Source organism: Musa acuminata, chromosome BXJ2-1 (assembly GCF_036884655.1).
Source record: "Musa acuminata AAA Group cultivar baxijiao chromosome BXJ2-1, Cavendish_Baxijiao_AAA, whole genome shotgun sequence".
Taxonomy (NCBI): domain Eukaryota; kingdom Viridiplantae; phylum Streptophyta; class Magnoliopsida; order Zingiberales; family Musaceae; genus Musa; species Musa acuminata.
In genome coordinates this window covers 39,470,575-39,483,883 of record NC_088338.1, presented here as the reverse complement: position 1 = coordinate 39,483,883, position 13,309 = coordinate 39,470,575, and positions in this window count along the sequence as shown.

The window sequence follows — 13,309 nt, the reverse complement described above, 5'->3', positions numbered from 1 at the left end:
ACTGGTAGTGCCACTACCTGACAGGGGCGGTACCACCACCCATAATTCCTGGGAGATTGAGTCTCCCAAGCGGTGCCACCGCCAACCGAGAATTCAGAGTCATGATTGGGCCTTGAATCCGGCCCAAACCAGCACAACTTAGGACCAGTTGGCCCAAATTAAGTTAGTGGGATTACCTCATAATCCTAAATTAATTTATGCTCTAACTACGATAATTAAGACATGATTACTGCACTTCATGTTCCAGTGCGTCAATTGCTCTTCCAGTGAGCTTCTGGCGAACTTCCGGCGAACATCCGACGAACATCCGACGAACTCTCGGCAATACTCCGGCGGACTCCTGGCAAGCTCCTGAACTTTATGACGATCTTCTTGGCGAGTTCCGTGAGCTTTTATGGTAAGCTCCTGGACTTCTCGGTTGGTTCCCGTAGAACTTCCGACGAACATCCGGACTTTCATCGAACTCTCAAACTCCCAATAAGATCTCGATCTTGACTCCGGTATAACACCTACTTTATGTCTTCCTGCCATCGTAGTTAATCCTGTACACTTTTCTCAACATATAGATTAAATCAAACAAATTATAATTGACTTCATCATCAAAATCCAAGATTTAACTATCTCTTCCTTTTTTATAATGACAATCAATTGATGACGGAGTTAACCTTAACTCTCCCTATCTATATGGCATACTTGAGAAAAGACATTCTTGAATTCAAGGCCTTTAAATTCAAGAGACATATTGATAAGTTAAGTTCATTTAAACTTATCAATACACACATCATGATTCCTATCATGATCTAACATTCTCAAAATGATGTCAAGGCATGACATCCATTTTCAAGTACGATATTTTAAATATGAAAGATGACAAAGATATCATCATTCTATGGCAAGATATCAATTATAAAATAGCAAGCTTGCAAGCGTTCATCTCATACAAAAAAAAACTATAAAAATTCTTCCTTTATTAAGAAAGAATTCATGTGAAAAAATCATCATATGAAGGACAAAAGAAATTTCATGAATAAACCTTTATAATGAGAGGAGCATCACATCAAATCCATTTCTCATTAAAAATTCACAAGAGATAAATCCGTGAGAGATGCATTTGTCAATTAATTCCATGTATAAAAATTAATTAAGTGATAGAGCAAGGGTATGAAGTAAACTTGATACTAAGGAAGATAAAAATGAAATAGGTTCATGAAAGTTTCATTCAAGAAATACATTAAGTGAAAGATAGTCTAGAAAAGATATATATCAAATTCATGCATTCGGATAAATTAACATTCCTAACTCCGCAAATGATCATAATACATCAAGTCATAGATACCAACAGTTAAATGTATTAAGGAATTTATCCATTCAAAAGATATATCAAGTCTAATTCTTAGAGTGATATATTCATTAAAATAAGCTCAGAATTTAACCATCAAGGTAGTTAGCGCAGAATTTTACTATCAAAGTAAGTATCATTTTAAGCATCAAAGCACAGCATTGCGATCATCAAAGTAAGTAGCATTTTAAGTTTACAACATTAAGGTAAACAACATAGGATTACAACATAACAAAGAGGAATTGTGTCCACTTCTCTCCAAATACATACACAGCTTATTTAGGTGGTGGAAAGTCAAAATGTCTAAACAAAGTATTAAACTGTTGATGAATGTACTGCAACTCAGTTAAGATTTGATCTTGGCGTTGTTCAAGTCAATCTTGTTATTGTTCAAAACGATCCATCTGAGTCCCTATGTCGTAGATAGATAAGGGAGGTGCTTGCTCTACTAGTGGTGATTCCTCAAAGAGACCAGCTGGAGGAGATTGATTACCCCTAAATATTGGTATTTTGGGTTCTGGTTCTGGTTGGAGGGGATCAGTCCTTCTAGGCATTCTAGTCCATGTACTATTTCTGAATGTACATCTCATCCATCAAAGTAGATTTTTATTTATTATACTAAATATGTCTAGTTTTATAATTTCTTCGTCGGGTGGAATGATAATATCATAGGCATGGAGTAGTTTTGTGATTAAGCCATCATATGGAAGCATCATGTCCCTTTTTGATATTTTAATCATGTTTTGTTGAATTAGGTAACCAAAATAATTGTTATGTCCCTTCATAATCCAATACATGGTACCTAGTTCCATTTGGCTTACTTCATCATGATGATATTGCTTTAGGAGAACAATACTTGTTAGGATGTGATGAGGTATTTTGGTGCTTAAATGTAGTAAATGTTCATAACTTTTTGGAAGTATCATTAAGTTAATATTGTCAAAAATTGTTCCTAAGGCATCAACGTAAGTGGTTCCAACTGTTTCATCATCCCATTGTCCTCTAAAATAACACCCTTTTCTTTTACCGGGATTCCTATGATGTCACAAATTAATCTATCCGTAATGGATATATGATGTCCTAATATATAAGTAGATACCCTTTCTTCTTCGTCTACATGTAAATTGTTGTAAAATAACTTAACAAGTCTATGGTAGATAGGTTCACTTATTTGAAGAATTAAGATAATGTCTAGATTTATAAACCATTGAATAGGTTCTAAATCACTTAATTCATCTAAATCAACATATTTTCCCTTATGAACATGTCTAGATTCTATAGATGAAAATTTTAGGGCATGTTGATTAGAATCGAAAAGTAGGGAGTCCTAATTTTCTTCTAATCTTCTCTTCCCTTTGTTGAGGATCTTCTAGAACCCATAAAGATTGCTATATGAAGATAGATAATAAGCAAAAGTAGATAATACAAAAGAGAAATCAATGTCATTTAGAGAATACCTTAGTTGTGATCTTCAAGAGGATGTAGGAGATTGATCCTTGATCTAGTAGGAAATATGATTTTTTTTTTTTTTGGGCAGCTAGAGGGAGAGAATGGTGTTCAAAGGGGGTTTGGAGCTATTTGGGGGAGTGGAGAATGAGTTGGGGTCAGTTCTACCACCGGCCCTAGCTTGGATTTATAAAGAGGCAGGTTGTGAGCGATGGCACCGTTGGCTAGGTGGTGCTACCGCCTACAACACTTGTTTGCTGGCGGTGCTACCGCCTACAACAGGTTCCAGCTGGGCGGTGCTATCGCCAAGTGGGGCGGTGCCACCGCCTACAACAGGTTCTAGCTGGGCGATGCTACCGCCAAGTGGGGCGGTGCCACCGCCTACAGGCAATGAGTACTGCTCACAAAATTTACTCATTCGCATTCATATCAAAATGTAACATAAGGAGAGTGGATTCATGTCAACACACAAATGCATACCACACATGCACGATTCATATTGACGTAACGATTCATCATAACAATTCATATCTAAACCTCATATAGAACTCATAAATACATATGATTCATATCAACTCGTCAAAACTCATAAAAATATATACTATAAGTTCATGATTCATCATTTGTATCCAAATATTATAAAAACTCGTATGGAAAAATGCATATAGCTCATTGCGCACACTATAAGATTATGATTCAGGTGAGTGATCAAGAAAGTCTGAAAGTGAAAATTTAACACATTCATGATCTTGTTAGACAGAATTCGATCCAAAAAAAAAAAATTAGGAAGGATTGTATCCTAGAAATTTAGAAATCTGGAAGAAGTTAGAAAGGGAACTTATGCATAAGATTTTTCAAGTTTAAGAGATCAAGATCAAGTGTTTATCACACAAGATTTCAAATAATTATTACATCATGATCTTATAAGTATTATTTTATAACTAATAGTTTTAATTCTTATGATCCCCTTTTTATTATTTTGGCTAGAGAGTTTTATGAGTTATTTTGGATCTTTGGTCATAAGTCTTGAACATCCAAAATCAAAGTATCATCTCTTGCTCCTAGCTTATGATGGCACACGTTTTTACAAAAGATGATAATGTTTAGGTAACCATTTGACCTTGGGTGCCTCAAAAATCGATCAGCTTAATTTAACATTTTGCATAGAATTCTTTACGGTTCCTTTAGGAACCCAAATCAACTTATGTGGACTGCACTTCTTAAATGGACAATGATAAGTTATATGTCCAAGTTTGTAACAAAAGTTACATTTATTTTGGGGTGAAATATGCAAGATAGGGCCTTTAACAAAGGTGGTTGGATTTTGGTGAGAACTACTTACAAATCCGATTTCGCCTTTCCTATGAACGTGACCCTTGTTGGAAAGGATCATACTCAAGGACTTGCTACCAACCTAAAATTTCTTCGAGGTATCTTTGAGTAGCAAGTTTTCCTTTTGAAGTATTTCTAAATCATGGCATTTTGTGCAGGGAGCTAAACTATTTTCATTCTCAATCTTGACTCTATCAAAATTGCTAATAAGATAAGCATGTTCCTTTTTAAAAAAATTATACTTTTTACTCAAAATTCTATATTCATCAAATAATTCATGAAAAGCACTTGAAAGCTCATCGAAAGTTAAATTTGCATCTAATGAACTTGTTACCTTATCTACAGTAGCCATTAGAGCATAGTGAGCAACTTGCTCGGTGTTGGTTGGCTCCTCTTCTTCGGAAGCACTTGAGTCATCCCATGTAGCTTTGAGCGTCTTCTTCTTTGGTTGCCTCCTCTTTGTTTGAAGGCATTCACTCTTGAAGTGTCCTAGTTTCTTACATTCATAACATATCACTTATTCTTTTTTAGGTTCAAATTTATTTTTAGTATCATTTTTAAATTTATTTCTTTTATGAATCTTTTGAACTTCTTTGTTAAGAGTGTCAAGTTATCATCAAAGTCCTCATTACTTGAGTTTTCTTTCAAGTTGTCTCTTGTGTTCTTAGTGCTATGTCCTTCCTATTCTTTGGAAGGGTGTCCTCAAGCTCTTCATGAGCTTTACAAGTCATTTCATAGGTCATTAGTGACCTAATTAGTTCTTCAAGATGAAAATTATTTAGATCTTTGGCCTCTTGAATGGTCGTTGCTTTAGGATCCCAACTTTTTGGAATGGGTCTTAAAATCTTATTAACGAGTTCAAAATCGGAGAAAATTTTACCAAGTCCTTTTAGACCATTGACAACATCCATAAATCGGGTGTACATATCTCTAATGGTCTCACTCGGTTTCATTTGAAATAACTCATAAGAATACACTAAAAGATTAATTTTTAACTCCTTCACTCTACTAATGTCTTCATGAGTCACTTCGAGTGTGTGCCAAATGTCAAAAGTCGTTTCACAAATCGATACTCGATTAAACTCATTTTTATCTAATGCACAAAACAAAGCATTCATAGCCTTAGCATTTAAAGTAAAAGCCTTCTTCTCCAACTCATTCCAATTGTTCATTGGAAGAGAAGACTTTTGAAAACCATTTTCGACAATGTTCCAAAGCTCAAAACTCATTCAAATTAGGAAGATCCTTAGTCTAGTCTTCCAATATGCATAATCTATCCCATTGAACATGTGCGGACGTGTAATTGAATGACCCTCTAGATTGTCGGCAAATGTCATCTCTCTTGGGTTTAAAACCAAATGAGAGTGAACCTTACTCTGATACCAATTGTTAGGATCAAGAGCGGCACTAAGAGGGGGGTGAATTAGTGCAGCAGAAAACTTTCATTATTTCAAAAAACTTGTTTCGATTAAAACTAATTCCAACAAGAATGGTTTTGATTCAATCTATTTCGGAAAGAATTTAAACTTGAAAGCCTTCGTAAAAGTGCAAGAGAAGATTAAGGTGATTTGTAGTAATGTAAATTGCACAAATGAAAAGCGTCGGTTTCGCAAAGTCTTCGTACGATTAAAGCTAATCTCAGAAGGTGTTTACTTGAAAGCATATGTAAATGTAGTTAAAGCACAGTAAGGGGGAGAGGCAGTTTGCTATAAAAGAAAGTTGCTCAAAGTAAATGTATACCGAGTTTTAGAATGGTTCGATCAATGTGACCTACATCCACTTTCGGATTCCTCCTCCGACGAGGTCACCAGCGTCCACTAAAGGCCTTCCTTCGATAGGTGAAGACCGAACACCTCTTTATAGCACTTTCTCCTTTTCCCGGGTTTAGGAGATGAACCCTTACAAGTCTCACTCCTCTTTCTTGGATGGTTACAAGGCTAAGAGATAAAGGAGGAGAACTCTAACTTTTACAATAATTTAAGACTCAAGAATTCAAGATTAAGCCAATAAGTTTTGTGCCCTTTCATGCAAAAAAGGGTGGGGTTTTTATAAGCCCTAATGGCTTCAAAAATGGAGCCAAAAAGTGTCTAATCCTAGATTTTCGAGGTCCTGGCAGTACCACCACAATTACTGGGCGGTACTACCGCTTGATACCTGACACTGGACGGTACCACCGCTTAGTCTGGGTGGTACCATCACTCAGTTTGGGCGATACCACTATATGACAAAGCTCGGAGACCGAGCTCTAGCGGTACCACCGCTAGCAGCAATAACTTCCGATGGTGCCACCACCTGACAGGGGCAGTACCACCGCCCAGAATTCTTGAGAGACCGAGTCTCCCAAGTAGTGCCACCGTCGACCGGGAATTCAGGGTCCTGGTTGGGTCTTGAATCTGGCCCAAACTAGCCCAACTTAGGGCCCAATTGACCCCAAATTAAGTTAGTGGGATTACCTCCAAATCCTAACTTAATTTATGCTCTAACTATGATAATTAAGATATGATTACTACACTTCATATTCCGGTGCATCAATTGCTCTTCCAACGAGCTTTCGGCGTACTTCCGACGAACATCCGACAAACTCTCGGCAATGTTCCGACGGACTCCCAGCAAGCTCCTATACTTTGCGACGATCTTCTTGGTGAGTTCCGACGAGCTTCTATGGTAAGCTCCTGGACTTCTCGGTTGGTTCTCACAGAACTTCTGACGAACGTCCGGACTTCCGTCGAACTCTCGAACTCCCAATGAGATCTCGATCTTGACTCTAGCACAACACCTGCTTTATGTCTTACTACCATCATGGTTAATCCTACACACTTTTTTCAACATATAGATTAGATCAAATAAATTATAATTGACTTCATTATCAAAATCTAAGATTCAACACAATATAATCAATGTATATTCTCTAGTTTCCATTAGATTTTTTTACTAATATAACATTAGAAAGCTACTTAGGGTACTAGAATTTAGTAATGAATCTCACTCCTAAAAGCCTGTTAACCTCATCACTAATTGCATATTGGTGCTCGAAAGCGAACCTATGATGCCTCTACTTCATAGGTCAGGCTTTGCTGGAGATGTTCAAGTGATGTTGGGCGACATCCGAATCATTGCCTAGCATGTCCCTCAATGACTAGGCAAATATCTCGGCATTATTCCCAAGGAAGTTGATAAGTTGTATATATTAAATTTTAGATTTTGATGATAAAACTCATTGATGAGTTTATTGGACTAAATATATTTTTGAGATAAGTGATGTCCAAAATATTTCGATCACGGACTTGGATCACTAAAGGGCTAACTATCGAAAAAGAGAGTCAGATGTTATGTTAAAAAATTATCGTGCCAAAAATTAGACGTTGAGCCAAAGGATTGATTGACGTGTCAAAGATTGGACTTTGTGCTATAGGTTTGGGTATCATGCCAGAAGGATCAAATAATGTGCTAGAAGATTGTATGTCGTGGGAAAATCAACATGTCAATGGAATGGGCGATATGCCGATGAAAATAATGATATACCAAAGGTTCAACAAAGTTCCAGAAGAACGGATGACATGCTAGAATAGTATACAATGTGCCGAAAGTTTTGTTAATATGTCATATGTATGGTTGATCTATGAAAGTCTTGATTGAGGTCATTATGAATCAATTTGAATTGGTATCGGGTCGAAATCATGCAACTTGTCAAGGAAGCATTGGGCTTGAACCAGCTCTAAATTGGGCCTATTAAAAGGCCAAATCATTGACCTAAATTGGGCCTAGGTAGTGGTACCACCAAGCCCAAGTCATAATACCACTTGAGCCAATTGAAAATCACTATTTATGTTTTTTTTGATGTTGTGGTACTATCTATACCGATGGAAGTACCACCTAGTTCGATAGTAGTACCACTTAGGCCATCAATCGTACCACAAGAGCCACCTAGTTATAGTGGTAGCACCATCTAGTGCTAGTGATAATATCGCTCATACCCTGAAAAATTTTAAAGATTTAAATTTTTAACTCCATTCTTGAAGCCTTTTGGGGCCTATAAATACCCTACTTAGGCTTAGATTGATGGAGAATCTATTTCTAAGAAATAAAAGTATTATAAACTCTCATTTTGAGTATAGTTTAAGTTTCCTTCTCCTTTTGATTTGGTTATAGTTCTAAATTGTAGGAGGTAAGAGATCTTGTGTAAAAAGAGAACATGAAGGTTATTTTGAAAAAAAAGAAAGTTATAATAAGGATACTCAATCTTTATCCATTGGAAAGAAGATCGATAGTGAAAGCCGATAGCCTATTGGTTTGTCTTTCTTTACTTCCCTTTATTGTATTTTATTTACTTACAATTTTAACTTAATCAATCAAAATTTTAAAATGTGTTGATTTAATGATTAAGTTTAAAAATTGGTTAAAAATATTATTATACTAATTTACCCCATCTTAGTGCTATTAAGATCCTAACAATTGGTATTAAAGTAAGATTCTCTCATTTGATTTAATACCTAAGAAAAAATAAATGATATTTTTAAACAATTAAGAGGGACACTTCATCACGTGTCCTCCCATATTCAATAAGACGGATTAGGAAAATACAAATGAGGATTTTCTTATTTTCTATGGATTTTAATTTATGAAATATTGTCAAGTTTGATTTTCTTTAAATACTAAAGCTATAAGTAGTTTATTTTATGTTTTAGATAAAAATAAATTTAATCGAGTTTCTACTTGTGACCTGCATATGCTATATGACATATCCTTGAAGTCACATATGAAGGAACAATAGAGTAAAAGAATCTAAAATCAATCTTCTTATTTATAGTTTTGAGTTATTTAAAATAAAGCTAAGCGAATTTATTAGTGACATTAAACCCATTTTATATATGTTGTCAATGGATTAAAAGCTCTTAATAAAAACTATACTAATCTTGAATTGGTGAGTAAGATTTTAAGGTCTCTTTCAAAATGTTGGAATCCAAAGATAATGGCAATCCAAGAAGCTAAAGAATTGTATAATCTTCCTCTTGAAGAATTTATAGGATCTTTAATTATATATGAAATTACATACAAAGCACATGATGAAGAAGAAGTGGCAAATTATGCCTTAATAATTTTCAACAATAAGGTATTTGGCTCTCTAGAAACTTTTAGATCCTAAGATGAATTACTTAAAGCATTTCACTATTATATGGTAAACTTAAAAAGATTAGTAAAAAATATAGTTTCTTAAAAAGTGATCATGTATCACTCGCTAATGAATTTGATATATTAAAAAATAAATATGATAATTATATGTCAATATCTTGTACTTCTTATACTAAATGTGAAAATTTAGAATTATCTAATCTTGAACTTAAAAGTAAGTTAATTCAAAAATCACTAGAATTGCCTGCTATGAAAAATATAAAGAATGACTTGTCATGAATGAAAATTTAAAATATTGCTTAAAGGAGTCATTTTAAAAGGATGCATATTTTAAAAGGAGTAATTTTGAAAAATTAAAATAGTAATGATCTACTAGAATCATTTTAAAAGGAAAACATATTTTTACGACAAACATTAAAGAATTTTAAAATTGGATATAAGTCACTTGATATAATTCTTACTAAACAAGGATGTGTATTTAGAAAAGAATGTACTGATTTCACAAGTCATAGCACATATCAAAAGCCAACTAAATTTATAGAATGACCTACACTACATATTTCTCCTAAAGTTAAATGCAACTTTTATGAAAAGTTTGATCATTATACTTACACATGCTCTCTTAAGAAATATAGTCATCTCAAATTAGTTTGGGTTCATAAAGAAACCATAAATAATTTGAAGCCAAAAGATAAATCTAACCATAAAAGAAACAAAGTTAAATGAATACCTAGAACAAACCTCTTATTCTTGAAGGTACGTCTCCAAACAAGAGCTAAGAGCAAAAGATGATATATTGATAGTAGATGCTCAAGGCACATGATTAGATATCCCACAAACTTCTCAAAGCTCATTAGTGGAGATGAAAAATATGTTACCTACGGAGACAATAATAAAGGAAAATTCATTGGTATTAGAAATATTAGTAACAAATTAAATCTTTTAATTAAGAACGTATTTTTGGTAGATGGTTAGAAATATAAATTAATAAGCAATAGCCAACTTTGTGATGAGAGATATAATGTTAAATTTGAATTTCATGCTTACATCATATAAATACCAAATAAGAATAAATACATGATAGCTTTAACAAGTGATAATGTTTATATTATTGATCTGGATGATTTTTGTAATGCAACTTATTTTTTGATTTTAAATGATGATGCATGGCTTGGGCATAAGAGACTAAGACATGCTAATGAAATTAATTTCATAAATTGGAACTAAAAAAACTTGTAAGAGAAATGCTTAAAATTAAATTTATCAAAGATAAAATTTATGATGCATGCCAACTAGGAACATATATAAGGAGTAGCTTCAAACCCAAAAATGAAGTATCTCTAGACCATTACAACTAATTCATATGGATTTATTTGGACCTATTGATATCATAAGTCTATGAAGTAGCAAATATACTTTTATGATTATTGATATACTTGAACATACTTCTCGGCACATAAAAATGATTATTTCAAATATTTTATCAAATTTTATAAACAAGTTTAAAATAAAATATTTTAAGATTTCTTCTATTTATAGTGGTGAATTTAAAAATTATTTTTTAATAATTTTATAATTTGAATAGGTATGACCATAATTTCTCCACTCCAAGAAATCCCTAACGAAATGGAGTTGTTGAGAGAAAGAATATGAACTTACAAGAGATGACAAGGACTATGCTTAATATATACTTTTGGACCGAAACCGTTAACACAACATGTTTTGTCAAGAATAGGATTTTTATAGGATCTTATTTATCTAAAACTCCTTATGAATTGTGAAATAATTGTTGAATCTCATATTTTGATAATGAAATCAATTAGTGAGTTTATGGATTAATATGATTTTGAGATAAGTGATGTAGGAAATACTTTGATCACGGACTCGAACCATCAAAGAGTAAATTATCAAAGTAAGAAAATTAGATGTTGTGCCGAGAAAAGTGTCATGTTAGAAATTGGACGTCAAGTCAGAGGATTAGTTGATGTGCCAAAGATTGGACTTCGTGCTATTAGTTCGAGCATCGTGCCAGAAGGATCGGGTATTACACTAAAAGGTCAGATGTCATGAGAAATTCGATATGCCAATAGATCAAGCGATATGCCGAAGGAAATGATGATGTGCCAGAGGTTTGGACGAAGTACCAAAAGATCAGATGACATGCCGGAATGGCGTACAATGTGTTGAAAGCTTCATAATTGTGTCAGATATATAATTGGATTGTTAAAGTCGTGATCAAGGTCTTTTTGGCTCAAATTGAGTTGGTATTGGGTCGAAACCATACCAACTTATCGAGAAACCCATTGGGCTTGAACTAGGACCGAATTAGGCCTATTAGAAGGCTAAATTTGTGACCTAAAGTAAGCTTGGGCGGTGGTACCGCTAGGCCCAAGTGGTAGTACTACATAAGTCAGTCGAAAAGTACTATTTATGCTTTTTCGACGATTTCGATGATAATACCACCCAGGGCGATGGTAGTACCACCCAGGGCGATGATAATACCACCTAAGCTAGTGATAGTACCATGAGAGCGTTGATTTATGGCCCCGTTACAGTGGTAGTACTACCTAGTGCCGATGGTAGTACCGCCAATACCCAAAATTTTGAGGATTTGAATTTTTGCTTTATTCTTGAAGTGTTTTGGAGTCTATAAATACCCCACTCGTACTTGCTTAATGGAGCATGAATTCTTGAGTACAAAAGTGTTGTTTTAAACTCTCTCTTTGAGAAATGTTTGAGTCTCTTTCTCCTTCTTGAGTTTAGAGATGATTCTAAGTTATAGGAGGTGAGAGATCTTATAAAAAAGAGAGTGTGAATGTTCTCTCCTAAGCCAGTTAAAAGCAAAAAAGTTGTAACATTGATAGTTGATCTTCACCCATTGGAAAGAAGATCGATAGTGAAAATCAATGGCCTCGAAGGAAATGGATCGGGAGTAGACATAGGTCAGAAAGACCAAACCATTATAAATATATTTGCATCTCTTCTCTTTCCTTTGTTTTATTATTGCTTATTGATTTACTTCACTCACTACCCTCACTCGCACTTTTGATTAAATGTATTTCTGATACAGATTTATCGATCTAACCTTAAAATCGTATAAAATTACTATAACACTAATTGAACACACCCCCCCCCCCCTCTTAGTGTCATTACGATCCTAACAACAATAACATACCTAATATCTCATATTTTAAAATTTTTGGTTATAAATATTTTATTTTAAATGACAAGAATATCTTAAAAAATTTAATGTAAAATCCGATAAATTTATTTTTCTTGAATACTCCTTTATCTCTAAAGCTTATCAAGTTTTCAATAATAGATCCATAATCATTGAATAATCTATTTATGTTATTTTTTATTAATCATTGAATAATTTTAATAATTATTTTAAATTTAATAAATTAAATTTGAATGATGATTCTTTTTCCGAAAGCAACTTGGATATATCTACTTCCAAAAAAACCTTACCCAATGAATTGAAGTATATATAAATGCACATTCTTAAAAGTTAATTATTGTAGATAATTCAAAAGTGTTCAAACTCATTTTTCACTAAAATATATTTACACAAATACTACCTTTTTTTTCTCAAATTACTCTTAAATATATGATACTCTTCAAAATGACTCATATCTCAAATTACTCTTAAATGTATAAAGATGACTCATGAATTTTAATAATATATAATTAAAGACCCTTTGCTATTTATTCTCATATAATCTTTTTTTATTAATTACTAAAAAAATTATCCAAATAAATCATGATCTTTCATTTTATTTTATATAAATCAGGACCTTTTACCGCAATAAAAGAATAAAACAAAGAGACTTGGCAAAATAAATGTTACAAAACAAAGAAATACAAATAAAATGGATGTAGATACAATAAAACATTACTTAAAGTAATACAATAAAACGGATGTAGATAACTAAAGGGAATTTTCATTACTGCAATGCCAAATATCAACACTTTAATTACAACACCACGACCCCTTTTAAGTTAGATATGACAATTTGCTGACAGTTACACAGGAAAACCAGCTCCCATAGAGAGATATAA